The 13887-nt window shown below is 37.9% G+C and overlaps 1 protein-coding gene across 7 annotated transcripts in view; it reads right to left on the reverse strand.

Moving 5' to 3' along the window:
• LOC131059757 (D-aminoacyl-tRNA deacylase) overlaps window positions 1–13887 on the reverse strand; it is a 220881-nt gene that overhangs the window by 110257 nt on the left and 96737 nt on the right. The gene's annotated exons all lie outside the window — the stretch shown is intronic.

Below are 13887 nucleotides of genomic sequence, written 5' to 3' on the forward strand. Positions count from 1 at the left end.
CTAGATAGAACAAAGTCAAAATGGGGAGATATCTGGACTGTGGGGCCGTCCATTATTGTATGGCTGATCTGGAAAGAGAGAAACAAAAGGGTATTCAAAGATGAGTATCTGTCTTTAGAAATGACTATTAGCAAAATAAAAGAATCAATTGCAGAGATGGTTAATGGCAAGATTGCCAACAAGAAAGTTAAGCTCTATTCTAAGTGGGACAAGTTGGAGGAGAAATGGATGATTTTGAAGGCAGAACTGGATGGTGTTCATGGCGATAGAGTGAATAGAAACTTAGTCAAATGGAAGGCTCCGGGGAGGAATTGTTTTAAACTGAACTTTGATGGAGCTAGTAAGGGCAATCCGGGGGAGGTAGGCTTTGGTGCCATCATTAGGGATCACGCAGGGAGTGTGGTCTTGGCAATCATGGGCTACATGGGGTCAGCCACCAATAATGAAGAGGAGTTGAAGGCCTCGGAGAGTGGTTTAGACTTATGCCTTAGTAAAGGTATTTTTCAAATAAACATAGAGGGAGATTCCCTTCTTGTGGTCAAAGTAGTGTAGTTGTCAAACATAGAAAATTGGAGATTGAAGCAAAGATTAAAGGTTGTTCAAGAAAAGATTGGGAATTTGCAGACTTTATCATCACACACACCTACCAAAAAGGGAATAGGGCATCAAATTGCCTTGCCAACGAGGTAATAAGGCGATGTGTGGAAGTGATTACTTTGGATGAGGAGCCGCATATAGACGAATTTAGATCCATCATTGCTGAGGATTCGAGGCAAGTAGAGTATTCTCCTCATACAGGCATTGGATGATTTTTTGTTCATCGACAGTTCTCCAAGATCCGCATAGCAAACAAGTGACTGATATTTGATCTCAACTCAAATCTAATGTCCATAGAGAGTATACAATGAACTGTTTTTGTGGAATCTCAAAGAGTTAGGCTAGCAGACATTGGAAGGAACAAAGCAGCTTTATTCAGGCTTGTTCCGTCAGGTCTGAAAAATCAATCGACCCGGTGGGAGGTGTATGTTAAAAGGGCCTCTTTGCACTCTGATTAGCTTTCTCTCTTTTGTAGGTGTAGGTTACATGTTCAAAAGTTGTGATTATAGAATTATGCAAATTACATGGAGACAATCAATTCTAGCTTTTGCAGGAGTGAAAAGCAGAGGACAAGGTTGCCCCACGCACCTATGTCTAACAAATTTTGGCAAAACTTTTGGGATACATTCTCATTCTGGTCTGAAAAAGGTTTTTGTTGTATGCATCCAACATTCCAAGGACAAGGTCACTCGGAACACCATTGTCTCGCATTTTCATCCTCATATTCTAGTCACAAGTTCTACTCATCTTCCCCTTTCTAGGTCTGTGTTTATTTCTGTATATCAAGTCTAAAACTACTTGTTCATCTTAATTTATATCGCTTTATCATCTTAAGTCCTAGATCTAGCATTCACTTTACATATTTGTAGTATCCATTTCAAATCAAACAAAGGGACCACATCAATCAACAACCAGACTTTAAAAGCCCTCGAAATGATTTTAGACTCATGCTTGGGTGAGGGACATTATCACGATGGTAGCATTTTCAGATTGTTTTTCCATGCTATAGTGCAGGCCATAGGTTCAACAGAGATAGGGTACCAAGTGGGGAACGACTTTGTGACCTAGGCATTCTGGCCCAAAGTGGCTGATCAAATCTATGAAATTGGTTTGGGTAATTTAGATAGACCGCTTTCTCTATTCTTTGGTCATCTCAAAGAAGAGGAAGGGGAGGATAGCTCTCGAGACACACAAAGAGAGGATAAGGTTCCGGCTTCGACTGTTTGGCCAATCTTCAAGGAATGCATTCAGCGGCAGGAATACAACAGACTATGTAAAGTGATATTCTTAGAGCAGACACCATTCTCTCCTAACCAAGCAAGGAAGCTGTTATTTCTTTATAAAGGTAGAGGTTTCTTTTGTAGAAATTTGGTCTGAATGTTGGATAGGTTGGAAGAGAGGAGGTGGGTAGTAGAAGAAGTTCTATAAGCTAGGTGTTTGGAGGCTTGTAGTCTCTGCCATCATGGAGACTTCTCTTTAATGATGGTGATATGTATTTCAAATTTCTTTTCTCGGTTTAATATAGGGCACTATACCCATAATGATAGAACTTGCCAAAAAAATAATAATAATAATAGTAGGGTAAATTTAATACATTATGTAAATACTAATATTAATAATAGGGCAAATATAATATGTTATGTTTTGTTCTTTCTTATTTATTTATTAAGTCACTTATTTATAAAGTTTAACATATTAAAATCATATTAACATTTTTTAACTTTTAGTATATTGAATTTTAATATTTAAAATATTTATTTTAGATTATTAATTATTAATATAATCAATTGAATATATTTAGTATTTACAATATTTAAATTAAAAAAAAATTAAAAATATTTATATTTTAAAATCACGAATTTGTTTTTGAAATTTTTACCTTTGTCAAACTTCATCCAAATTTTATTGTAGCCAAACTCAAAGTTGAACTTTAACCTTGTGATGTTGCATAAGACTATCAATTGGACTTGAAAAAGGATTGTGGCTTGTGTCCTCTATCTCATTTGGTGTAAAAAGGCACTAATCTATTGAAAGCTTTGTTCCCATAGGAGTGAGAACTAATTGGTTTGCAATCTTGCATACTTAACTACTACAAAATAGAGTTAGCATACTTCCTTTGGCTGATCCAGAGTTTTCTGTTCACTCAATTGAAGAAAACACACACACATACTGATATGGGGGATGAATTAGTATAAGACCAACTTTTTCAATTTATAATTTTAACAATCTTAAAGCAATGAACAAAGCATCCACACAATTGAGATCTAACAAAAGCACACACACATGAATTTACGTGGAAACCCTTGCAGGAGAAAACCACAGAAAAATATTGGTCTTGTATTGAAAACTAATTACAAATTTCATAGGCACCAACCCACAGGAGACACCAATCCTTCCACTAAGCACCAACTATCTATTAAGAGGCTCCAACCTCAGATCTGGCAAAGTAGTAGGCACCAACCTTTGAAATGCAAAGTGTTTATAATGTAGTCGGATATGCCCTAGATCCCCTTCAAGGTCTTCAACAAAATCTGCCTTCAACATCTGAAATAATGTTTTTAAATATATGCTCTCAAATCTGGAATATACCTTCACAAAACTCTGCTCAAGAGTGCTCAATTCTGCTTATGTTCTTCAAGGATTTCTGCACTTATTTGCCCTTAAAGTTTGCAACAGTCTGTTCATAAGATTGAACTGAATCTGAAATGAAAATTCGCTCAATAAATCTGCTTAATACGTATACTTATGAACTGAAGAAGTCTGCTCATTAATTCTGCTTATGAACTGAACTAAGTCTGCTCTTAAGACTGCTCCTTATACTGAAAAGGGTCTGCTCATTATGTCTGAAATGAAACTTCAACAATCTGCTCAAAAAGGCTCCTTAAGTCTGCTTCTGAGTTCTGCCTTTAATAGGAATGAATATCAATTAAATCCATGATTGAATGATCTCCAAAACTTCTTATTTATACCCCTCAAAAGAATCTTTTCACCAACAGTTGCAACACCTTAACCAGGTCATCCAAACGGTTTGCATTTAATTTAATTTAATTTATTTTTTAATCACATTGCCCAATTCCGCTCTGCCCTCTTTGGGAGGCCAAAAACAAGTCATTTTATTTATTTTAAATCTGCTCATACAGGTAAACCCATGAAGCATAATTATTTTTAATTAAGTTTCATTTATTTCCCATAGTGGGCGTCAATCTCTAGGGGATCGGCCTATATGTAAAAATAATTATTGTTTCAAAATTCAATGCCAAGGAGGGGCGCCCAAATACCAAGGGTCAGCCAGCAAGGTAAGACATTAGTTGGTTATCATAATAAAGCATGAATTTTTTATTTAAATTATGTTCAAGACCCTATGTTGGAAGCCAATCTAGGGAGGGTCAACCCAAATATTGACAATGCCTTTCTTGCCCAATTTTATTAATTTATTTCATTTTATTTCTGATTTCCTTGCAAATAATAAACTCCCCTTTTTAGCAGGCCTTTGACATCAATGACAACTATTTCCAACATCCATCTCTCCCAATCTCATTCCCTAAGATGAATTTAGCTGCCTCAAGTTCTTCATATCAAATAGAAAGCTAAGATTTAAGAGCCATAATCATATCTTCATTGATACTAAAAACATAAAATGAAATAACATGTTAGAAATAACACAATGATATGACTTAGCTCTAACAAAGCCCAACTCCAATAGCATACATATTACAAATCAAACTTTTAATACAAAGGTGAAAATGAAATAACATGTTAGAAAGAACACAATGATATGACGTAGCTCTAACAAAGCCCGACTCTAATACCATACATATAACAAATCAAACTTTTAATACAAAGGTGACTTTTAGAGTACAAAAAAATATCTTGCAAAGAATAATCTATATGTTCGTTTGTATATCTATCTATCTATCAATCTATCATCTATATGTCTGTCTATCTATCTATCTATCTATCATCTGTCTGTCAATCATTCAGTCTATATATCTATCTATATGTTTGTCTTTTTGTCTCTCTCTCTATCCATCCATCCATCCATCCATATATCATCTATCTCTCTGTCTGTCCATATTTGGACCAATGAACTCATGATTGATTGATTTTCTCTTGTTTCCATTCAGCTCTGTTGAGTTAGTGATGCATGAGGGTGTTATTCCTAAAAATTGTATAGGTACAAATTCATCAAGGGCAATGTGCAAAACTCATAGTCCATTTTCTATTTGAATTGGGGGTTTCTCTTTGTTTCAAAATACCGTGAAGCAAATCGCAGAATGAGTTGGAAGAAAAAAAAAATGCAGGCGGAATGCACTCAAGCACAGATTGCAAATGAATAGACGATTCGTGCGGGCCAAAATTGCAAAAAAAAAATAAAATATCGCTGCCGCCGATAGGAAAAAACTCCAGCCGGAATAGAAGCCACCCCTTCTGTCGCGGGAAGAAGAAATCGTGAGCAAAAGCGAGCTATCACAGACAGACGCAACGAAAAATTGCATCGCAAATGAAAAACATCGTGCAGATTCAACATAAAACGTGAAAAATAGTGTTAAAAACCCTTGAACACAGGCGAGGAAAACAAAAAAATCCACAGGTCATGAGTAGAAAACATTGAATCGCGGGTTTTGACGGAGGTTGCACAGTGAACACGACCCACCCACAATCACACATAGGCATAGGAAAAAGTGACAGAAAACCCTAGATGGGTTTTTGGAAAAAACCTTTTACGAAAAAATTTCACTAAAAACAAATTTTAGGATTATAAAAATTTTCGAAAAGATTTAGCCTATGGCTTTGATACCATATTACAAGTAATTGGTAAAATCCAGTGTTCCACGGGGACGCGTCCCCCACCTTTTTGGGCGCGTCCCCCCGTCAGAGATGTCTCGGGGACGGGGACGGGGACGCGATGTCCCCCGCCGTCTCGCCACGGCCACCCAAACGTTGCCGGGATGGGGATACGTCCCCGCGTCTCCGCGTCTCCCAGGGAGACGTGGAGACGTCTGGGTGTCTCCGTGGGAGACGCCTGGGCGTCTCCCTGTCCCTCAAGAGACATCCAGGCGTCTCTCGAGGGACGGGGAGACGCCCAGGCGTCTCCCGCGTTCCCACGCGAAAAAAGACAGTTTTTTTTTTTTTTTAAGTTTTTTTAAAACATGTGCCTTTTGGGGGGGGTTAAGGGGTAACCCTAATTGGACGTGGGCCCCACCCTACCCCCCAAAACAACACAAAAGCATGTTTATTTTGGATTTCACTCTCATTTTGGAAAGCTGATTTTTTTTCCAGCAACTTGAAGAGGAGGAAATACTTGAAGAAGATTGATTGAAGGGGTGAGAAAAGTGACTGCAAGCGTGATAGGAGCTAGAAGAAGCAAGAAGAAGAGGAAGAAGAAGATTCTTCTACATTTTGGAGATTTTTCAAGCAAAAGGTAGGGTTTTTCAACTTCTTGTTTTTTTTTTTGTTTTGCTTCTCTGATTTTCATTGTTCTTTGTCATTTTTGGTTTTTTTTTCCCTATTCATCTCAAGACTCAAAATGAGATTTGACGTTGAATCTTGAGGGCAAAATGATTCATCATTTTGCCCTCAAGATTCAACATCAAATCTCATTTTGAGATGAATAGGAAAAAAATTTAAAAATATATTGTTAAACAAGGCTGATTTTATTTTTATTTTTATTTTGTGAAATGCAGTGTCAATTTCACAATGAGCTCCCAAGGCACGAGTGAAGATGACATGGAAATCCATTCTCATAGTGAGAATGATTCAGAATATGAACCTGAAAATGAGGGGGGTGACCATGGGGCTGATCCTGGAGCCCAATCTAGTTCTATGGCAAGTGCACCAGCTAGTACAGGTTGCCCTTCAGAGTTGTTGGCACCATATGCTAGGGGTCATTTTGATCCTAAGTCTCCTCTAAAACAGTTTGCTTCACAAATATCAGTACAAGGCACTGCATCACATTCAAGTGGGGGAACAAGGAAGTGGAAGTGCAATATTTGTGACAGAGAATGGTTCGGTAGCATTAGTAGGGTGAATGCACACTTTCTGTTTTGGAGAGGAAAAGGCGTGAAACATTGTAAGTTTTTGGAGGAACCCAAAAATATACAGTACAGAATTGAGTTTAACAGGCTTTGGGGGGTTCCAGATGACACAAATATTTCAATGCCTACTACTTTGTCTGCTAGGGCATCACTTCACGACAACCAGAATGTGCCAGTGCCACATACTTCTCATGCTTTGCAGGCGGGAGGAATGATGTTTGGATCTCCATCTACTTCCACTTCTACTGCTGCCAGGGCTGGGAAACGTAGGTTGCATACACCACAGAGCAACCCCATTGCTGATATGTTTAATGTGCAGCTGAGAGATGAGATAGATGAATCCATTGGCAATTTCTTCTTTGCCAATGGCATTCCATTTCATGTTACACGGTCTCCTTATTATAGGAAGATGATGGATATGGTGGCCAAGGGAGGACCATCTTATGTGCCACCAGGGGAGACGAAAATGAGGACCTCGATCTTGGATAAAAGCTATTCCAAGATCAATATTTTGATGGAGAAGATGAAGGCATGTTGGGCGGCATCGGGGTGCAGCATAGTTATGGATGGGTGGACGAACATTAGCCATCGTCCACTCATCAACGTCATGGTCACATGTGCAGAGGGCCCATACTTCCTTAGAGCAGTTGATTCTACAGGGCATCGTAAAGATGCTGATTTCCAGTTTCAGGTCCTCAAGGAGGCTATTGAGGAGGTTGGGCCACAAAATGTGGTCCAAGTAGTGACAGATGCAGCCTATGTGTGTAGAGCAGCAGGGAGACTCATTGAGGCAGCCTATAGACACATTTGGTGGACCCCATGTTGTGTGCATGCCATGAACAATGCACTCAAGGACATGGGGAAGATTGACTGGATTAGAGGAGTGGTCACCGATGCGAGAGATGTGTAGATGTTTATCTGCAACCACCACACTTCACATGCACTCTTCAGGACCTTCGCGAAGAAGGAGTTCTTGAAACCAGTTGAGACTAGATATGCATCCTATTTCATTCTCTTGGAGAGAATGATTGAGTTGCAAGAGGCATTGCAACTCATGGTTATGACTAATGAGTGGAATAGGTGGGCTGAGGCCAAGACAGAGCAGGGGAGAAGGGTGAAGGAGATAGTGAAGAGTGATGTGATAGCGAAATACATTGTCTCCATCATTTCTCCAGTATTCTAGGTGATCAGATATGGGGATGGGGATGCACCTAACCTTGGAGAGGTGTATGAGTGCATTGACTCTATGCTTGACCAGATGAGGGCTGCTGTGCGAGTGAAGGACCCCTCTCTAGCATTCTACAATGAGAAAATCCGGCCTATCATTTAGAGTAGATGGGACAAGTTGAACACTCCTTTGCATATGGCTGCCTTTGCCTTGAATCCTAAGTGGTACAAGGCTAGACCGAGTAGAATGACACCAATTGAGGATGATGAGGTGAAGGCGGGTTTCTTTAGGTGCATAGAGAAGATGTTTGATTCCAGAGATGCCGGCATAATGCGCACTGAGTGGGGAAGATTTGCCACTCTTAGAGGTTATTCAGATGCAGCAAAGATGGATATAGACACTATGGCACAGGAGGACCCACTTTTGTGGTGGACTTGTCATGGCCCGAAATCTTTGACCACCACTCTAGCCATCCGTCTGCTATCCCAGGTTTCCAATTCTTCAGCTGCTGAGAGGAACTGGTCTACATATAGCTTCATCCACTCTCTTAAGAGGAACAAACTTACCTCTAAGAGAGCAGAGAAGCTTGTGGCTGTACACAGTGCTTTGCGTCTCATAGACCGCAAGACACTCGTGTACAAGGAGAGTCCAGCGGCACGATGGGATGTAGAGCTAGAGGAGCCTTCACAGATTGATGAGGATGATCCTACCACTTCAAATACAGGGCTAGTTAGTGTGAGCTTGAGGGACCTTGATCTTCAAGAGTCCAGCAGTTCCAGTGAGGAGGAGTTCGCAGATGATTAGAGGCCTCCATTAGCTACATTTTGAGTTTTGTCATTTTGTCTTTGACTCTAGTCTCTTTTGTAATGCTATTGCTACACGTATTTGTATTTGGCTACTCATTGTAATGATGAATTATGTAATCATCTTTATTATTATAGACTTTGCAATGGCATCAGATATTCGTATTTTCATTTTCCTTTTTCGATATTCATATGATAGAAATGAGAAATCTCCAATTTGACAATTTCATTTGTCAAATTTTATTTAGCATTTAGCAATTAGTATTACTAATCTAAGTATTCTTGGTATTTCCTATAGTTTCATTTGAAATCTAATTCTTATACTGTTATACTGTTATACATCTTTTCAAAACTAGTACTATATGTATATATATGAGCACCACCACCCCGCCACCCCCCCGCCGCTGTCCCCCCGCCGTCCCAAATTTAGGCCCTTGGTCCCCCCGTCCCGGAAACGCATCCCCCTCGTCCCCACGTCCCCAACGCCCGTGGAACACTGGTAAAATCTGAATGTATTAATGGATGATCGAAAGATCATTATATAGATTACAAGAGATCATCGTTTCTAATAAGAAACAACTGATAACAAAAACAGAATTAGAAACTCCTAATATTTACAGTATATTACAATATTGACCATTAAATAACTAAATAAAGATATTATTCTAATAGATTGTCTCAAACATTCTAAATTCAATGTTGAGCTCAAATTTGTTGTATAAAGCTCCAAAATTTGCTTACAATACAAATCACAAAGAGAACCCCCCCTAAATCTGGTATAATTGTTCAAAAAAACTAAAAAGGACTAACTTTAGGACATCAAGGTTCTAATACCATGTTAAAAATTTGCATAAAATCAAATTCTCCTTAAGACCAATTGTCTAATAGCTAATCACAAAACAAGAATTTGAATAAAGAAGTTAAATATTCAATATTTTGAGACTAATATCAAAATTGCTTATACAATTGAAGGATAGAGCTTCAATACATAGCCTTATAGTTTTCAAATCCTTTGAAGAAGAGAAAAAAAAAACACAAAACCAAAAAACTAGAGATAACTTTTGAGATTCTAAATTTGAGAGGATTAAAAAACAGAATCCCATGAAAGCAAAAAATGACATGTACTCATTTATCCTATTCTATCAAAGTAATAAAAAATAAATTACCTAAGTAAATTTTATATAATAAGGTACAAAGAAATAATTATACTAATCTGGGTGGGCAATAAAAAGGCATAAAACTTATGAGTGGTTGATGGTTGAATAAAATTGTGGTGCAATCTGTACATATGTTTTTTTTGGTTTGATGGTAAGCACAAATATGATGACAAGGGATGGCAAGCCCATAAAAGACCTTTGATTTTGGTTGCTTTTCAATTTGTCAGTGTGGCTGAATCCAACCAACATCATCCTCACTGTAAAATGCATCTGAAAGTAAGTTTTACTGAGCATCAATTCTCACTTAAGGTATATTGTTGGCCACTTGAAGCTACAAAATGCATAGCCTTCATTGTACCAAATCCTTCAGGTAGGAGAATGTGGTCTGTATATTTTTCCTCAAATAGCATCATCAAGTCAAACAAAATAGAAAAAAATATGGAAACATTGGAATTCTTTGATTGGGGAAATCATAAAGTGAAGAATCAAGTGTTATTATTTTGTGTTGAGTTTGAGTTGGGACCCATCTCAATTAAAGGTCATTAAAAGCAATCACTTAAGGTTATCTTAATTGACCATTAGTGGAAATTTTGTTGGAAACTAGTTAGTGAATAAATTAGATGTATTCATGAATTGTTTGTGTTAATTATAGAACTGACTCTCACATGACAACCTCCTCTCCTAATAAATAGAGCCATAGGCTCTTACTTGCAATCAACTTTTGAACCACCAAGTTTTATAAAATGTTATGAAGCTTATGTCTTTTCCAGATTGAACTATTTTGAAGCTCAAGGATAAGTAAGATGAATGCCATGGAGGTTTTTATGCCATCTTGTGTGCGTTAATTGTGTGAATCCTTTCTTTTGGCAAGTGACCATTTCCTTGTGCTGGTTGGTATACGAGATTGAATCCATCTCAGTGAACTATACATTGTTCTTGGTGGATTCTCAAAAAAATGGCACTGAAAAGGGAACTCTATTTCTACTCCTTTGAAGATGTCATTTCATTTTTTACAAATGTTTTAGTTCTCTATTCTAAGTGTTTATGTTTTTTTTCTGCGATTTCGGCCCGTGCAAATCGTCTGCTCATCTGCAATCTGCGCTCGCCTGCATTTTTTTTTTCTTTCAGCTCATTCCGCGATTTGCTTCACAGTATTTTGAAACAAAGAGAAATCCCCAATTCAAATAGAGAAGGGACTATGAGTTTTGCACGTTGCCCTTGATGAATTTGTACCTATACAATTTTGAGCACTAGTAAGTTGTGTGATGGTCCTACCATCCTTAGACTCTTCTTTTGATGTCTTTTCCTCTTCACTACTCTCTAAATAAGATTGCTAATCTGATTTTTCTCATACAGATTCCTCAGCAGAAAAATACTCCAATTGCTTAGCCTTAGCTTTCACATTGCACTTATGTGAAGGGTCCCAAGGTTCTTTGCAATGGAAGCACAATTTTCTTCTTCTAAGGTCACTCAACCTGTTTGAATCATTCTTTGGCTGCTGTAATTCCCTTTGGAATGGTTTCTTGTCCTTGTCCTTCTTATGAGTAAATCCCTTAGACTAAAATTTGCTCCTAGAAGTAAAAGCTTCCATGTCTCTAGCCTTTTTGATGGCCTCTTGTAAAGTAGGTGGACTGAGAGCTTTAGTCTAACCTCTCAAAGGATCTGCAACCCATCCATTAATACAACCATGAGTCTTCTCTTTGAAATGTTAGTGACTAACATTGCAAGCCTTTGAAAATCTACAATATATGTGTTAACTGAACCCCATTGTTTCACTTGTACCAACTCTTTGAAATGCAGTTCCAAATCCTTCTTATCAAATGTTTTGATCAACCTCTCTGTAAAATCTGCATAAGAAGTAATCCTATCATGCCCCATGGTGATCATCCCATGATACTATCATTCATGTGCAATGCCATCTAGATGTATAGCTGCAAATTTAATGGCCTCTTCCTCTAGCATAGGATTAAGCTGAAAATAGGTATCTACCTTTTGGACCCAAGCTCTAGCTGTAGTCTTCCCTAAACCATCATAAGGAATAGTCAATTTTGCTACCTTCTTCTATAAATCAAAGTTTTGTGTTCTATCACCAATGTGGGGTCTATATTTCATTATAACATCAATGTGACGTCAATGATATAGTAGCTTGGAACTCAGGGCCTCCACTTTTCCAATCATGTCTAAATTGATCCTGCAAAATTGTTATTCGTGGCTCATTATCCACTGGTGCAGGTACCTGTTGACATGGGAAATGTCGCAAGCTAATCTCTTTTGACAACACAAAATAGAATACCAAGATAATATCATTCTCTCTTGCATAAGGCAGTTTCTAATGCTACTAAGGACGATCACAAGAAAGCAACCTCAAGGTTTATACTGTCAGGTCTTGACTACGAGATAATTCAGCAGTGATGTGTTTGCTGGTAAAACAAAGGGGACTTACACCTACAGTTAAGATTAGCTTTGGAAAGGTTCTATAGGTCACTCTTAAGACTTTACAAGTCTCTTACTCATCAGTTTTTCATTGAACATGATGTTTTTTTTGCAATATCAGCTACAAATTTATAAAATAAATGGAAAAGAGGTAAAAGGAGAGAAGCTAAACTACTTTAACTAGAACATCAACCTAAATAAATAGACAAAATTGAAAATTCTCAAATAACCAGGCTCTATTTTAATAGTTTAAAACACAACTTGACAAAGTCGGTGCAATCTTCAAAGGATAATCTTGATTTTCAAACTACCAAATGCATATGTTGAATTTCAAAACATTCATCCAACTCAACATCTAGTAATCAAACTAAGTTCTTCAAATGTTCAAACTAACCATATAGAGAAATTACCAATCAGCTAATTCCTAATGGTATGAACAGAGAAATATATCAAATATTGACTAAGGGAAACCATTCGTAAATAAAATTCATAACAGAAATTGAATTTTGTGAAGAAGAGGAACCATGCACTCACAGGAAAATTTACACAGATTGGTCTTCCATAAATCCTGTATAAATTTCAGCAAAGTTTTAGCAACAATTCATTAACTTCTTACAAAATAAGAGAAAGCAAGCCCCCTTTATATAGATTTTCAAAATCTAGATGAATGGCCAAGATTTAAAATAATAAATGGCCCAGATTCATCCATACAGCAAGTTTCCCCATACCTTGTAAATATGCACCTTACTCTTCAACTAACTTATCAACTACCAGCAGTAAAGCTGTCCCAAAAAGTGCATTGAACAGAGCTCAAATTAGATATTTTCCTTTTACAATAGAAATTGATTTTCATCGTTTATTTTTAAGTACTTTTCCAAATATCTCTGCTCGCAACCCGCTCTGCTCGAACATACTCTTGAAACTTCATGCAAATAGCTCTTATCTCTACAAAAGGGGGTGTTGGTGTGTTGTTGGTTCGGACGATAATCTCCTTACATTGATTTTCTATCCTTTGCACCTGCAGCTCCCAATCATCTTTGTTAGTCTCACATCCCCGCATTGTTGAATGTAGTTTGTTGGCAAATACCATGGTCTGGTATATGGAGCCCCATCATTTTTCAAGTGGCTTTTCCAGTGCATTTTCAGTTCGTCCAACCCCATCTTAGGTCTCCAATCATCGATTAGACTTTGTAAGGCTTGTGTGCAATTAGTTCCAACAAGTGTCGAGGTACTTTCACATTCTTCCCATCCATCATCAATGAGGTCCAAGATGTCACTCTTTAATCCCAATGTTAGGTACCAATCTGCGAAGTTACTGAATACATGAGGCTCAATAATTTGTTGGCCTGTAGGGATCTTTGGGAAAGTCCAAAATAAGGCCCTCGTGAAAGGAAGTGAATTATTAACCACCTCCTTTAATTTCTCGAGTCCTTCCTTAGTGGAACTTATTGCTTGGGTGGTCCGATCTATGTCCCGCTCCAAGAAAATTACATCCTGGAGTATCTGATTTCCCATCCTTGTAACTTCTTCGAACCATTCCCACATTACCTTGTTCGAGGCTCTCATCCTTTCATACTTAGCAGTTGTCTTCTATGCTAGTTCCGCAGGAGGAACATAGGCTTCATCAGCATGTTGCAATGGCTTTAGTAGGTGGTCTACATATCTCTCGGCTTGCTCTGCCCGAGTCTTGTACA

The sequence above is a fragment of the Cryptomeria japonica genome, chromosome 3 (assembly GCF_030272615.1).
Source record: "Cryptomeria japonica chromosome 3, Sugi_1.0, whole genome shotgun sequence".
In the NCBI taxonomy this organism is placed as follows: Eukaryota; Viridiplantae; Streptophyta; class Pinopsida; order Cupressales; family Cupressaceae; genus Cryptomeria; species Cryptomeria japonica.